Source organism: Ammospiza nelsoni, chromosome 3 (genome assembly GCF_027579445.1).
Source record: "Ammospiza nelsoni isolate bAmmNel1 chromosome 3, bAmmNel1.pri, whole genome shotgun sequence".
Classification (NCBI taxonomy): Eukaryota; Metazoa; Chordata; class Aves; order Passeriformes; family Passerellidae; genus Ammospiza; species Ammospiza nelsoni.
Window position 1 is genome coordinate 111814648 of NC_080635.1, and position 13793 is coordinate 111828440.

At 52.4% G+C, this 13793-nt stretch overlaps 2 long non-coding RNA genes across 2 annotated transcripts; both read left to right on the forward strand.

The window, feature by feature from the left end:
- The first annotated feature begins 186 nt into the window (after positions 1 to 186).
- On the forward strand, positions 187 to 1386 carry LOC132071610 (uncharacterized). The gene is made up of 3 exons (XR_009418151.1): positions 187 to 268; positions 552 to 660; positions 1111 to 1386. It is a non-coding gene; the product is annotated as an uncharacterized LOC132071610 (long non-coding RNA).
- Positions 1387 to 6822: 5436 nt separating this feature from the next.
- LOC132071611 (uncharacterized) lies at positions 6823 to 7810 on the forward strand. The gene is made up of 3 exons (XR_009418152.1): positions 6823 to 7037; positions 7118 to 7205; positions 7727 to 7810. It is a non-coding gene; the product is annotated as an uncharacterized LOC132071611 (long non-coding RNA).
- The last annotated feature ends 5983 nt before the right edge of the window (positions 7811 to 13793 follow it).

Here is a 13793-nt window from a genome sequence, read left to right on the forward strand (position 1 = left end):
TGCTTGGGCCACTGCAGCATTGCCTGGCCCCAAGGCCATCTGCACACAGCCATTCCTCTTGGCTCTGCTGCTGCCTCAACACCCAGACCTTCTCCAGGCAGGTGAGTGTGGGGTCTCTCTCTGGAATCCTGCCCCACTCAGGCTCCTGTCTGTCCCCATTACCTTGGTCTTCCTTTGCAGCCTTGTGCAGACTGAGGAGGAGCAGCAGCCATGAAGATCGTGTTCCTGCTCCTCGCTCTGATCCTCCTGTTGGTGCAGGGTGCTGCAGGTGAGAAGGGGAGAGGGGAAATGGAGGGAAGTGTGAGCACCCAGCAGCGGGAATTCAGTGTCCCTGGAAGTGACTGTGTTTGTGGGAATGATGAGAAGCTATCGGGGTCAGAGGAGTTTCTTGAAATTCCAACTGGACACCGTGTTTGGATGGAGGGATTCCAGGGAATGAGACAGGGATGTGGGATATGAGTAGTCCCTGTCTGACAGCAGGACTGCAAGCACACCCTGCTCTCCTGGATTTTTACTGCAATAGCTGTGTGTGCTTTTGTCTTTGGAAACAGGGAATGCAGCTCGATGCAGGCGCCGAGGGGGATTCTGCAGCTTTGACGGCTGCATCTCCCAGACAAAACCAATTGGAAGATGTTCATCAGTCAGTCTGTGCTGCAAAAGGTAAGGACCCAATCACTGCCTAAAAAAGACATTCCTCTTTTCTTTTCCAGAGTGACCTCACACAAATTTCATTCTAATATAGAATTAGTGGAAGTAACCTAAAAGTGAATGTACAAGTTATTGAGAGGTTTGGAACTGCCCTGAGTGAGGCTGCAGCAGCCCAAGATCAGCCAGGGCCTCCCCACTCAACAATGCCAACAGGGACTGAAGCCTTCACAGTCCTTGGGCAGCACTGAGGACATGATCCAGGTGTGGCTGCATCTGCACAGCCCTGGAGCCAGGGCTGCCAGCACTGAGATAGCCCAGGCCCGACCTGGTTGCACTAAGGACTGCACCTCACCTGCCCTGAGCCTGACTCTGCTGCACCTCACCCTGGGCATTGCAGGGCTGGGGAGACAGTGGCAGGGAAAGGTACACCAGGTGATATGCTTATCTGTTTTCTTCTTGCAGTCACTGGGTTTGAAATCCTGAAATTCCCAAGCAGGACATAGCTCTCGATTCTGGCTCCTGAAAATCAACCCCTGATATCCCCATGTGCTGATGTCCCCATGTGCTGATGTCCCCTGGCCTCGGTGGCTGTGCCGTGCCCAGCTGGGCTGACAGCAGCAGTGGCAGCTGCTCCTGCTGGCTGCTGCTGGGCTGGAGCCCTGTGGTGCCAGCCCCGGTGTCTTTGGGGCAGGGGCTGCTTTTCCCGCCTTGAATAAAGACGAGCACTTTGGCATTGCAGGGCTGGGCCGTGTCTGTGTGTCCTGCTGCTGCTGCAGGGCTGCTGTGCCTGCTGGCCCTGGGGCTGCCACTGCCTTGGTGGCAGCAGAAGGCCCTGGGCATGGAGCTGGGGCTGAGCAGCACCTGTGTCCCTGGGGATGCTCCTGCCTGGCCGTGCTTTGGGGACGCTGAGCCTGGCACTGCCTGCTGGGCCAGCCTGGCTGGGCTGCCTGTGCTGGGGCTGCCCTGCAGATGCTCCCTCTGGGGGAACAGGAACATTGTCCTGCTGTTTATAGGCCCAGATATCCTTTTCTCTAGACCCTACTCCAAGCTAGAATTCTTGGACTAGGAAACCTGGACATAGTAGCAAAGCCGCATTCCTAAAACAGCCTCAGCTTTGTTCCAAGGTCCCAGCTCCAGTCCCAGCTGCAAATCCTGCAGCATCAGACATTCCTTAAAGAGATATGATCTGGAGGATGTCATGGAGGACAACACAGACATTCAGAGAGCTCACAGGTGATTCATGAGCTTGATAGGAATAAAATGATTACCTGAATCAAAAGGTTTGCTTGGTCTTCTTTCATCTGTTTTATGTCCATATGGAATACTCAGTCTCCACAGCAAAGTTTCACTGTGCCATCAGTTCAATCTTCTATTTTTCCATGCATTCACTTAAAGTCATTATTATTCCCCCTGCTGCTCCTTGCAAAATCAGGAGGAGAACAGCACAGAGGCCAGGCTGGAGTCACCAGTAACCCAAAAATTCCTTTTCCCGTTTCTCCTTCTGCACCAGAGAAAATGAGGCTTTGGTTTCCTCTTGGGACACCCTTGACAAGGATTCCCAACCCAGAGCTTTGTGCCATCCAGCCTTGTGTAGGGACTTTGTGGTGCTGTGGTTTGCTGGATACATGCAGGGACACAGGGACACATGCAGGGACAAAGGGACACCTCAAGGAATACCCACACAGACCCTGCTCACTGGAAACCAGCACCAATCTGCTGCTCTGGCACAGAATGGAAAGTTTTCTGAGTCCCTTCAAGAAACCATCCCAGGAAAGCCACCATCACTAAGGTTGGCATTAGAAGGAGGCTCAATTTTGTTGGATCCCCTGGTTTACAGAACTTGTAATCTATCCTGGTGCTGCTCTCATTTTATCTGAACAGTCACTAGAGACAACCCTGCTTATCCCCCTGACATGGCAGGTGCACAGATCTGTTGTCTAATCAGATGTTCTTGCAGTGTCCAAAGTTGTTTCCATATTCTGGGAGTTTTTGCACATCCCACAACAAATGGTGCTACAATATGAAGAGGAGGGACAGAGGAAAAGGACAGGAGGATAGAGAATGGTTTCACAAAGACTGGGAGAAGCTTTAGGTTACATGTTGGAAAGAAATTCTTTCCTGTGAGGGTGGTGAGGCCAAGGCACAGGTTGTTCAGAGAAGCTGTGATTGTGGCATCCCAGTATCTGTTCAAGGACAGACTGGACTGGGCTTGGAGCAACCTGGGATAGTGGAAGGTGTCCCTGCCCATGGTGGGGGTGCAAGGAGATCATCTTTCAGGTCACTTGGAACCCAAACCATTGCAGAGGTGATTCTGTGAAAGATGGATTCAGCTCCCCCAGGACTGCCCTAGTTCCTGTGCCTGTACCCACCAGTTCCTGTGCCCATCCCAACGATTTCCCTGCTGGCCCCACAGCCCGGTGCCGCTGTGCCGCGGGTGTCACAAGAGGTGTTGCATGGGGACAACGGTGCCATTGATTGCAACAGCCCCAGGAGGCCCCTCAGCCTCTGGCCCTGCAGCAGGGAGGGAGCAGGGCCAGCCCCAGCACCCCCACAGCCATGGGGCCCTCCCCCCTTGGCCCAGGCCACTTGTGCCAGCAGCACCTGGGGCCTGTCCCACCCACCAGCACTGCTATAAACCCAGCGTGCTTGGGCCACTGCAGCATTGCCTGGCCCCAAGGCCATCTGCACACAGCCATTCCTCTTGCCTTTGCTGCTGCCTCAACACCCAGACCTTCTCCAGGCAGGTGAGTGTGGGTTCTCTTTCCTGAATTCTGCCCACTCAGGCTCTCTGCTCAAAGCCCAGCAGAGCAGCATCTCCTAAAGGAAAAATTATTGGAAATGTCTAGGGGTAAACTTTGGCCAGCATAGATTTTTTGGGAAAGACAACAAAAGCCTTCCCGTGAGTCTAAGAATATGTTAAAGGTGAAACTGATGTTTCCTAAGTACAGTATAGTCTGAAGTAATGCCTTGATACTGCAGGAGAGACTCAGGGCCTTCTTTTCTGCAGGAATGTGGGCTTCCCCTTGGAAAGTAAGGAGAGTCTTTTCCTGTACTGTACAGCAGTACAGAGCTTTCCCATCATGTCAGGATTTCAGTAGCTGCAAAGGTTGATTTCTGTTCTCATTTCTGACATTTCCCTGCCCTCTGGCTGCTCTCTGGGTCTGTGCTGCCCAGGGCAGGGTCAGCAAGAGTGGGGCTGGGGAATGTCCTTGCCAGGAATGCTGAGAATGCTTTGTAATTGGGGATGGGCACTGCCAAGCTGAGCTGGGAGGATTTTCTTGATCCAAGGGAAGCAGAGTTGCTTGGGCAGGGTCTTTGGGGCACATGTTTGATACATGAAACATGAAGGACTGAAAGACAGCTTGTTCCATATCTTTCAGTAGCAATTTTTCCTCTGTTAATCCCCACATTTCTCTGGCCATGTGTTTTCAAGGGATGGGAAACCATTGGCCCCAGGTCTGGTGCCCTCTCTCTGGGGAAAGGACTTTGGAAAAACTTTAAGTAAATGATTTCAAAAAATCAACAGAGGTAATCAATTTCCAAAAGGCATGAAACATGAAACACTCCCAAAAACATGAAACAGAGACAGGAACACTCTCAAATTTGGAAGAGTGGCACAAAACTAAGAATTGTTTTAAAGAGAAATGGAGAGGAAATATCATCTCTTGTGTTTGGGAAGCATCCCCTTTGCAGTTTGGTGAATCATAGAGCCCAGGTTTCTGCACCCAGGCTCCTGCCTGTCCCCATTGCCTTGGTGTCCCTATTGCAGCTCTGTGAAGACCCAGGAGGAGCAGCAGCCATGAAGATCCTGTTCTTGCTCTTCCCCCTGATCCTCCTGTTGGTCCAGGGTGCTGCAGGTGAGAGGGGAACAGGGGAAATGGGGGAAAGTGTGAGCACCCAGCAGTAGGAATTCAGTGTCCCTGGATGTGACCGTGTTTGTGGGAGTGTTTAGAATGTAATGGAGGACTGAGTTCAAAGGGTTTGTCCAATGTGTTCCCAAATCAATAATAATTTAGGGGGATGAAATCCCATGGAGACAGAATCCTACCTTGTTCTGTAGGTCAGGGAGGTTTCAGGCTTCAAGCCTGCACCCAGCTATTCCTGCTTGGGAGTCTCCTGCCCTGCACTACGTTGGCAGAGAGCCCCAGGGGGATGGAGGGTGGGTAGGATGGAGGCAAAAAGGCATCCCTTTTTTAGCCACCAGCTGAGTGTATTAATATTGTTGTTGTTGTTGTTGTTAATGTGATTGGTTTGTGTGTGCTTTTGTCCATGGGAACAGGAAATAAAAATGCCTGTAGGCGCAGAGGGGGATTCTGCACCTTTGGGAGTTGTCGCTACCCCACAACCCCTGTTGGGAGATGTTCAACATTCAAGGTGTGCTGCAAGAGGTAAGGATCAGATCTCTGCCGGAAGGAAAAGATTCCTTCTTTCCCCCCTGAGGGATCTATTACAAAATTCTTTCTAGCCAAAAAAATGACAAAACCTGTCCTGTTTCTATAATGAGTCAAAGACGCCCAAATGAGAAGGAAAAAGCCCTTGTGGATTTGGGGCTTCCCTGAGTGGGACTGCAGCAGGCCCAGGTCAGCCAGGGCCTCCCCACTGACCAAAGCCACCAAAGAGTGAAGCCTTCAGTGTGTTGGGCAGTATCAAGGACATGATCCAGGTGTGGCTGCATTTGCACAGCCCTGGAGCCAGGGCTGCCAGATAGCCCAGGCCCGACCTGGCTGCACTAAGGACTGCAACTCACGTTCCTTGAGCCTGACTCTGCTGCACCTCACCCTGGGCATTGCAGGGCAGGGGAGAGACTGGCAGGGAAATGTTACACCAGGTGATGCACTTGTCTGCTTCCTTCTTCCAGTATGTGGGGTTAAAACCCTGAAATTCCTGAGAAGGACATGGCCCTCGCTTCTGGCTCCTGAAAATCACCTCCTGATGTCCCCACGTGCTGATGTCCCCACGTGCTGATGTCCCCTGCCCTGGGTGGCTGTGCCGTGCCCAGCTGGGCTGACAGCAGCAGTGGCAGCTGCTCCTGCTGGCTGCTGCTGGGCTGGAGCCCTGTGGTGCCAGCCCCGGTGTCTTTGGGGCAGGGGCTGCTTTTCCCGCCTTGAATAAAGACGAGCACTTTGGCATTGCAGGGCTGGGCCGTGTCTGTGTGTGCTGCTGCTGCAGGGCTTGGTTGGGAGCAGCTGGGGACCCTGCCTGGTTCAGTGGAGACTTTCCCTCTCACGAATCAGACTCATAATATTTCTGAAGTTGGAATAGACCTCTTAGAATATTGAGTCCAACCATTCTCCCCGGACTGTGATTCCCAACACTGAACCATGAGCACAAGTGCCACATCCACACAGCTTTTTAGTTCCCTGCAGGAATGATGACTGTACCACTTCTCAGGGCAGCAAATCCCAAAAAATCATCACTGTTTCTGCAAAGAAATTATTCCTAATACCCAGTCTAATCCTTCCCTGGTGCTATTTGAGACCATTTCCTCTGCTCCTTGTATCCTGGGGAAAGAGACAGAATACAAAAATATTTGTAATGCCATTGCTTTCCTATTGTGGGGGACTTGGTGAGGGATGTTCAGAGCATCCCTGCCTGCCTTGGCTTTTCCTTCAGCTGTGCTCACCTGTCCTGGCACTGACTCTGGGGCTGTTCCCTCAAGCTCCCTTTCCCTCTGCACTCAAGTGCTGCTCCCCCAGCCCAGGGGCTCCTTGGCCCAGAACATCTGGAGCCAGACTGATGGAGGTGTGGAAAACGAGCTCAGGGCTTACCAAGGGCAAATGGGGGGAAATAAAAGGCAAGAGGGCGTGCACAAAATGTTATTTTCTCCATCTAATTTCCAAACTCCACAAAAGAGCTGTTGGTGTGAAATGAGTGGGAAAACTTTCCCCTCACTGTACAAAGCTGAGCACGATTGCAATATTCATTCAGATCATCCACATCCCACTCTGAATATAAGAGAGATAAAATGGGAGACCACAAGGAGGGAAACCATTTCCTCATTTCTACTCTTCCCAACACCAACCCACCTCTCTTGTCCATCCCATCCCTCTCCTGCCCAGCCCAGCGTCGCTGTGCCGTGGGTGTCACAAGAGGTGTTGCATGGGGACAACGGTGCCATTGATTGCAACAGCCCCAGGAGGCCCCTCAGCCTCTGGCCCTGCAGCAGGGAGGGAGCAGGGCCAGCCCCAGCACCCCCACAGCCATGGGGCCCTCCCGCCTTGGCCCAGGCCACTTGTGCCAGCAGCACCTGGGGCCTGTCCCACCCACCAGCACTGCTATAAACCCAGCGTGCTTGGGCCACTGCAGCATTGCCTGGCCCCAAGGCCATCTGCACACAGCCATTCCTCTGCATTTGCTGCTGCCTCAACACCAAAGCCTTTCTCAAGGAGGTGAGTGTGGGTTCTCTTTCTGGAATTCTCCCCCCTCAGGCTTCCTGCCTGTCCCCATTGCCTTGGTGCCTCCTTTGCAGTTCTGTGAAGACCCAGGAGGAGCAGCAGCCATGAAGATCCTGTTTCTGCTTTTCTCCCTGATCCTCCTGTTGGTCCAGGGTTCTGCAGGTGAGAAGGCAAGAGAGGAAATTGGGAAAGTGTGTGCCTGTGCCAGGGGAAATTTAAGGTTCATGAAAGTGTCTGTGTTTGTGGGAATGATGAGAAGGTAACAGGGGATTTAGGTGAAAGGGTTTTTTTGAGTGAGTTTCCAGATGGACACTGATTTGATGTGGAGAGAGCCCATGGAAACAGAATTCTGGCGGAGTCTGTGGAATGTGACAAATCCCTGCCTGCCAGCTCTGCTGGTCCAGGCAGAGGTGAGAACACAGCTGGGCACAAGGAGGGCTCCTCCACGACCTCACATTGTTCCTTTCTACTCTCTGCTTTGCTGTGCCTCCAGTTTAGGGGCACAGGGACCTTCCAGGTGAGACACATTGCAATTGGAGATGTGGCTGTGGGTGGATTGGATTTGAGCCCTTCTCTTGGTCTGGAATTCACCAGCACCAGGGAGTATCAGTCTGTCTGTAACCACAGTCTGACTTTCAGGGTATTCCTTTAATTGCTCTTTGTGTCTTTCTCCATGGGAACAGGCAATGGACACGTATGTAGGAAACTACAGGGATTCTGCTCCAGGTATTCTTGCCCTATTGGTACACGTGTTCTGGGAAGGTGTGCAGGAGAATTTTTGTGCTGCAGAAGGTAAGTCCAAGATCCTTGGCTGAATAAAGATTTTCCTCCTTTGTCCTCAGAAAGATCTGTTACCTGTGCCTTTCATGACAACAGGTGATAAATATTCTCCTGAATTTAACCTTTGAGAGATGCTGAAGAATGGAGAGAATATTCCTTGAGTGTTTGAAATCCCCTCACTGGGTCGGCAGGAGCCCCAGGTCAGCCAGGGCCTCCTCACTCTCCTCCAGCCTCAGGGTGCTCATTCGGGCCTTGCAGAGGCCTGACCAAAGCCAACGCGGATGAAAACATTCCCTGTCCTTGGGCAGCACCGAGGACATGATCCAGGTCTGGCTGCATCTGTACAGCCCTGGAGCCAGGGCTGCCAGCACTGAGATAGCCCAGGCCCAACCTGGCTGCACTAAGGACTGAACCTCACCTGCCCTGAACCTGACTCTGCTGCACCTCACCCTGGGCATTGCAGGGTAAGGGAGAGTGTGAAAGGGAAAGTTACACCAGCTGATGTGCTTGTCTGTTTTCTTCTTAGACGCCCAGGGATTCAGATGACGAAATTCCCAAGCAGGACATGACCCTCACTTCAGGCTGCTGGACCCATGTGCTGATGTCCCCTGCCCTGGGTGGCTGTGCCATGCCCAGCTGGGCTGACAGCAGCAGTGGCAGCTGCTCCTGCTGGCTGCTGCTGGGCTGGAGCCCTGTGGTGCCAGCCCCGGTGTCTTTGGGGCAGGGGCTGCTTTTCCCGCCTTGAATAAAGACGAGCACTTTGGCATTGCAGGGCTGGGCCGTGTCTGTGTGTCCTGCTGCTGCTGCAGGGCTTGGTTGGGAGCAGCTGGGGACCCTGCCTGGTTCACTGGAGACTTTCCCTCTCACGAATCAGACCCATAACGTTTCAGATGTTGGAATAGACCTCTAAGAATATTGAGTCCAATCATTCTCCCAGGATTGCCAAATCCATAACTAAAACATGAGTACAAGTGTTGTTATTATATTGTTGTTATCATATTTCTAGAGTCTCATAACTTCTGGTTGGTTTTCCCATACACAGCTATTCACAGCAGTGCTGTTCCAGCCTCTTTCTCACAGCTTCCCCCTAACCAGCCAGCCCACCCACTTTTATCCCAGTTATCTTCATTAGCCGCAGCTGCCATGCAATTAAAGACATCACAGCTGCAGCCCATTTGGAACAATAAGGATGGGGACAATGCCACTTATACAATACATTGATTTTACTATGGCTCAAAGGCCACTTGTACAATACACACTAAGCTTCGATGGCCACCTATACAAAATTGCAACATCCACTCAGATTTTCAATTCCCTGCAGGAATTGTGACCGCCCTGGGCAGCATGTCCCAAACAACCTTCACCATTTCCGCAAAGAAATTATTCCTAATACCCAGTCTAATCCTTCCCTGCTGCTTTTTGAGGCCATTTCCTCTGGTGCTCTCAATTGTTATTTGGAGGAAGAGATTGACTCCAAAACTGTCTGCACTCCCACTGCTTGGACCTGGAGGATTTGGCGAGGGATATTCAGACCACCACAGCCCACCTTGGCTTTTCCTTCAGCTGTGCTCACCTGTCCTGGCACTGACTCTGGAACTGTTCCCTCAAGCTCCCTTTCCCTCTGCACTCAAGTGCTGCTCCCCCAGCCCAGGGGCTCCTTGGCCCAGAACATCTGGAGCCAGACTGATGGAGGTGTGGAAAACAAGCTCAGGGCTCACCAAGGGCACACGGGGGGAAATAAAGGGCAAGAGGGAGTGCAGGAAATCTTATTTTCTTCATCTCATGTCCAAACTCCCCAAAAGAGTTGTTGGTGTGAAATTGGCAAACCTTTCCCCTCACTGTACTAAACTGAGCACGATTGCAATATTCAGTCAGATCTTCCACATCCCACTCTGAATATAGAACAGAAAAAATGGGAGACCACAAGGAGGGAAACCATTTCCTCATTTCTACTCTTCCCAACACCAACCCACATCTCTTGTCCATCCCATCCCTCTCCTGCCCAGCCCAGCGTCGCTGTGCCGCGGGTGTCACAAGAGGTGTTGCATGGGGACAACGGTGCCATTGATTGCAACAGCCCCAGGAGGCCCCTCAGCCTCTGGCCCTGCAGCAGGGAGGGAGCAGGGCCAGCCCCAGCACCCCCACAGCCATGGGGCCCTCCCGCCTTGGCCCAGGCCACTTGTGCCAGCAGCACCTGGGGCCTGTCCCACCCACCAGTACTGCTATAAACCCAGCGTGCTTGGGCCACTGCAGCATTGCCTGGCCCCAAGGCCATCTGCACACAGCCATTCCTCTTGCCTTTGCTGCTGCCTCAACACCAAAACCTTTCTCAAGGAGGTGAGTGTGGGGTCTCTCTCTGGATTCCTGCTCACTCAGGGTCTTGCATGTCTCCATTGCCTTGGTGTCTCCTTTGCAGTTCTGTGCAGACCCAGGAGGAGCAGCAGCCATGAAGATCCTGTTTCTGCTCTTCCCCCTGATCCTCCTGTTTGTCCATGGTGCTGCAGGTGAGAAAGGAAGAGAAGAAATGGGAGAAAGTGTGGGCCTGTTCCAGGGGGAATTTCGGTTCCTGAAATTGACCGTGTTCATGTGAATGATGAGAATGTAACAGGGGACTGGGGTCAAAGTGTTTCCTGGGTACATTTCCAGATGGACAATGATTTGGGGTGGAGAGACCCTATGGAAACTGAATCGTGAGTTGTTCTGGGTAAGGGGCATGAAATGTGATGAATCCCAACCTGTCAGCTCTGCTGGTCCAGGCACAGGTTGGAACACAGCTGGGCACAAGCAGGGCTCCTCCTCAACCTCCTGCTGGTCCTTTCTACTTTTTGGTGGGCTGTGCCTCAAGTTTAGGGGCATAGGGACATTCCAGGTGAGACACATTGCAGTTGGAGATGTGGATGTGGGGGGATTGGATCTGAGCCCTTCTCTTGGTCTGAAATTCACCAGCACCAGGGAGCATCAGCCTGTCTATAACAACAGTCTGACCTCTCAGGTTATGCCATTAATTGTTCACTGTGTCTTTCCCCATGGGAACAGGCAATGCACTTGGGTGCTGGCGATGAGGGGGATTCTGCTCCTGGCGTTCTTGCCCCTTTAGTACACATTTTGTTGGAATTTGTGCAGGAGAATCATTCTGCTGCAAAAGCTAAGGCCCAGTCCTTGTCTAAAGAAAGATTTTTCTCTTTTTAACTCAGAAAGGTCTGTTAGCAATGCCTATCTTGACAACAGATGATAAATATTCTCTTGCATTTATGCTCTGAAGGAGATGCACAAGAAGAGAGAAAATAGTTCTTGAAGGTTTGATCTCCCCTTACTAGGGCTGCAGGAGCCCCAGGTCAGCCAGGGCCTCCCCACTCTCCCCCAGACCCAGGGCCTAATTCAGGCTCTGCAGAGGCCTGAACAAAGCCATGAAAGCAAGAAAAATTCCCTGTCCTTGGGCAGCACTGAGGACATGACCCATGTCTTGGTGCATCTGCGCAGCCCTGGAGCCAGGGCTGCCAGCACTGAGATAGCCCAGGCCCGACCTGGCTGCACTAAGGACTGCACCTCACCTGCCCTGAGCCTGACTCTGCTGCACTTCAGCCGGGGCATTGCAGGGCTGGGGAGACAGTGGCAGGGAAAGTTACACCAGGTGATATGCTTATCTGTTTTCTTCTTACAGTTGCTCTGGATGAAACCCTGAAATTCCCAAGCAGGACCTACCCTGCGCTTCTGGTGGCTGGACCCACGTGCTGATGTCCCCATGTCCTGATGTCCCCATGTGCTGATGTCCCCTGCCCTGGGTGGCTGTGCCGTGCCCAGCTGGGCTGACAGCAGCAGTGGCAGCTGCTCCTGCTGGCTGCTGCTGGGCTGGAGCCCTGTGGTGCCAGCCCCGGTGTCTTTGGGGCAGGGGCTGCTTTTCCCACCTTGAATAAAGACGAGCACTTTGGCATTGCAGGGCTGGGCCGTGTCTGTGTGTCCTGCTGCTGCTGCAGGGCTGCTGTGCCTGCTGGCCCTGGGGCTGCCACTGCCTTGGTGGCAGCAGAAGGCCCTGGGCATGGAGCTGGGGCTGAGCAGCACCTGTGTCCCTGGGGATGCTCCTGCCTGGCCGTGCTTTGGGGACGCTGAGCCTGGCACTGCCTGCTGGGCCAGCCTGGCTGGGCTGCCTGTGCTGGGGCTGCCCTGCAGATGCTCCCTCTGGGGGAACAGGAACATTGTCCTGCTGTTTATAGGCCCAGATATCCTTTTCTCTAGACCCTACTCCAAGCTAGAATTCTTGGACTAGGAAACCTGGACATAGTAGCAAAGCCACATTCCTAAAACAGCCTCAGCTTTGTTCCAAGGTCCCAGCTCCAATCCCAGCTGCAAAACCTGCAGCAGGAGCCATTCCTTAAAGAAATAGTAGTTAAGAACCATAGGGAGCGTGGCACAGACTCCAGGAAACCTCACATGGGGCTCATGAGTTTAGTAGGGATAAAATAAATGCCTGAACCTAAAGGTTTGCTGTGCACTCCTTCATTTGCATTATGTCTGTATGGAATATTCTGTATCCACAGCACAGCTTCACTGTAGCATCACTTCAATCCTCCATTTTCCTATGCATTCAATTCATTATTTTCTTGTCTGCTTCACCTTGCAGCATCAGGAGGTGAAGAGCACAGCAGCCAGGCTGGAGTCAGCAGTAGCCCAAAAGTTCCTTTTTCTCTTTCTCCTCCTACAGCAGAGAAAATGAGGCTTTGGTTGCCTCTTCTGGCACCTCTGACAAGGATTCCCAACCCACAGCCTTGTGTCATCCTGCCTTGTGTATGAACCCTGCTGTGCTGTGGTTTGGTGGACACATGCAGGGACACAGGGACACATGCAGGGACACACACACAGACCCTGCTCACTGGACACCAGCACCAACCTTCTACTGAGGCATAGAGTGGAACCCTTCTGAGTCCCTTCAAGAAACCCTCCCAGTGAATCCACTATCAGTGATGTGTGCAGATGGTGCCTCTGCTTCTGCTCAGCATCCAGAATCCCTCTCCCACTTTTTTTTTGATTGTCACCTTGTCACTGTCACTTCATATATCTGGGTTGTGAAGCAGAAAATGCCAAGATGATCCACTTGCAAACCCCCAGTACCTCACCCCTTGTAGTTTGGGGGAACCAGATTGCTCTGCCAAAACCCCAGCTTGGGCACATAGCACAGACCCTCCTGCCTGGCAAGGACTGTCACTTCTCCCAGTGGCATAGCTGCCATAAAACACACCGGATTCACAAGTGATGGCTGCATTCAGCTTGTATTTCTTCACCTTGGTTGGCATTCAAAGGATGCACAGGTTGGTTGGATCACCTGGTTTACAGAACTTGTCATCTCTCCTGGTATTGCTCTCATTTCATCTGAACAGTCATGAGAGAGAACCATGCTTATCCCTCTGACATGGCAGGTGCACAGACCTGTTGTCTAATCAGATGTTCTTGCAGTGTCCAAAGTTATTTTCCATATTATTTGAGTTTTCGCACATCCCACGCCAAATGGTTCTTGAATTCTAGAAGGAGAGACAGAGGAAAAGGACAGGAGAACAGGGAATGGTTTCACACAGACAGGGAGCAGGGTTAGGTGGGATATTGGGAAGAAATTCTTCCCTGTGAGGGTGGATGGTCCCAGGTAGTTTGGCCAGAGAAGCTGTGGCTGCCTCATCCCTGTACCTGTTCAACGTCGGATGGGGCTTGGAGTAACCTTGGAGAGTGGAAGGTGTCCCTGTCCATGGCATGGGGTGGAAGGTGATCATTTAGCTCCCTTCCAACTGAAAAGACGGCAGAGTAGATCCTGTGAGCCCATGCAAGAAGGATTCCGCTCCCCCAGGACTGCACACTGGTTCCTGTGTCTGCACCCACCAGTTCCTGTGCCCATCCCAACGATTTCCCTGCTGGCCCCACAGCCCGGTGCCGCTGTGTCGTGGGTGTCACAAGAGGTGTTGCATGGGGACAACGGTGCCATTGATT